Source organism: Olea europaea, unplaced genomic scaffold (genome assembly GCF_002742605.1).
Source record: "Olea europaea var. sylvestris unplaced genomic scaffold, O_europaea_v1 scaffold14996, whole genome shotgun sequence".
Classification (NCBI taxonomy): Eukaryota; Viridiplantae; Streptophyta; class Magnoliopsida; order Lamiales; family Oleaceae; genus Olea; species Olea europaea.
Window position 1 is genome coordinate 1 of NW_019232567.1, and position 2390 is coordinate 2390.

General features: G+C 35.6%; 1 long non-coding RNA gene across 1 annotated transcript; it reads left to right on the forward strand.

Annotated features, from left to right (window-relative positions):
• Window positions 1–6: 6 nt before the first annotated feature.
• On the forward strand, window positions 7–716 carry LOC111376387. Its single transcript, XR_002699468.1, has 2 exons — window positions 7–251; window positions 471–716. It is a non-coding gene; the product is annotated as an uncharacterized LOC111376387 (long non-coding RNA).
• The last annotated feature ends 1674 nt before the right edge of the window (window positions 717–2390 follow it).

Below are 2390 nucleotides of genomic sequence, written 5' to 3' on the forward strand. Positions count from 1 at the left end.
ATGGAAGTAATCACGGAATATCTGAAATACAATGTCATAAAAATACGCTCGGTCGCTCAATGACACTTTTAAATGATTAGGTTCTCATATATTGCAGTCGAAGAGTAGGACTCTCGACTTTATTTTGGATACGGTATCAGCCGAACACTCCCTTGGACCAACCTTAGAGTTGTTGAAAGTAAATGGCACTTTGGCAATAGTGGGTGCACCGGACAAGCCCCTGGAACTACCATCTTTCCCTTTGATATTAGGTGAGGCTTTGAATATCCTTAAGATTATTTTTCATAGTATTATTTCATCTGTAAAAAGCAAAAGATTGAGTGCATGTTTGGTAAGACAAAAGATTTATTTATTGTGCTATCCAACCCTATTTAATAATACGTACCAAACATGTACTCTTGATTGTGTTCCAAGAGCAAGATCGTAAAGTAAAAAATGGACCGAACTTTTGAACATTTGACACTTGACAGGGAAGAGAGCTGTGAAGGGGAGCATCATAGGAGGCATAAAAGAGACGCAAGAGATGCTGGACGTATGTGGGAAACATAACATAACGTGTGAGATTGAGGTTGTCACGCCGAATCAAATTAATGAAGCCTTTGAGCGACTCGCAAAAAATGATGTTAAATACCGTTTTGTCATTAACATTTCCCGTAAATCTTCAAATCTTTAGAGGTTTTCTGCTCTGGTGCTTATTCAGCAATTCTGTCAATTTTAGCTTTATGTTCACCCTATTTGTACTCGTTGGATTCGAAGAAATGCAACATTAAAGAACTAATAAATAATGATCCCTCAATTCCATAAAGATAAGCTAGCTCCTTTTTCGTTTATTTCAAATTGTTAGTTACTCCAAACTTAAATGTCACTGTTGCAGGACTGAGTAAAGGTTGATGACCTTTATTAATGTAATTAAAGTGTGATTTGAATACAACTGTCATTGCTTTTCTTCAAGTGGCACTAGAATACTTTCATTCGACTTCTCTCTCGAGTTTTATTGTTTTCTTGGACGCACTTGTTGAAAGAACTTAAAAAGCTGTATTGTCGATCATTCCTCTTGCGGATCTAAATATTAAAAATAACTTCTTCTTCTTCTTCTTTTTTCTTTTTTTTTTTTTAATTAAAAATCATATTATATCTTTACTCCTCCTTTTACAATGACATTGATTCGAGCCCCGTGGGCCTTGACCAGAACTGGATGGAACAAGAAATCTTATCACGACTCGATTTTGGGACGGAAACAAGTACCCGCTACCTCGTACCATTTCGTGTTATTTTTTTTAAAAAAAAACTAACTTTTTAAAGAATCATGCTACACGAACATAGCCGTTGATACTTTGAATGACCGAATACACACACCTCGAGGAAGGGGCATTATTTAATTCAAGTGGGCCCATGCACTTTGTGAGGGTTGGTCAACAAGGTGAGAAATTTTCTTTTGACAACATGACTTTATTTCTTTTTAAAAGACAAGAAATATATCAAAAAATATCATATGGGACCGTAAAACAGGACAAATGAGTATCTCGTCCCGAGCTCAAACCTGTCCCATCTTAAATGGGGCACAGGGCAAAAAATCCTTCGGAGGGCAGGGTAGAGAATGGCCTCTGATCCCGAATCCGCTTCATTGTAATCCCCATCTCTCACTAACATAGTACAGCAGGCCCTTGTGGACGGAATTTGGGTAAATAAATTTGGGTTTTACTAAATCTCTATAGTTCATTTGTCACATTAATCAAAATATTGTTCAAATGATCAAAGTAGTGTTCTTACTATTTGGTTGTAATATGCAAAGCAAGTAATATGTAAATGATCATTTGGAACATTTTCGACCTTATTATATAATTATAATATAAAAAATTTCTATATTGCTTTTGAGTTTTAAGTTAATATATTTAGTATTGTAAAACTCCTATGAATAAAAAAATTGAATGCATATTACAATTTGGGGCCAACTTCTAAAATTCTCTTAAGGCCCCGTAAATCTCAAGCACCACCTTGAATTGGACAGCTCAAACGAGACAACAACTCGTGAACCCCACATGATATGACAATAACTCCATAAATAAATAATCAATAGATATGTCATGTTGGGGGCGACGGTTGACCGTTGATGAGGAGTTTGGGATACCCTTTTTTTCCTAAACAAGAGTGTGATGATTGTTTTAGCAAAAAACATATTCATCACGTGCCTATTTAACATCTAATTAGATGGATTCCGTCTGCAAAGACCTCTTCTACTACATTAAATAAAGTTTAGGATCGAAATGTCAATATTTGAAACATAGGGGTATTTGCACTTTTCTTGAAGAGTAAGGACTTCCTTTGCAATTTTTTCTAACTCCCCCCGACCAAGTGATCAGTGATGAAACTGATTAATTTCATTGATTAAA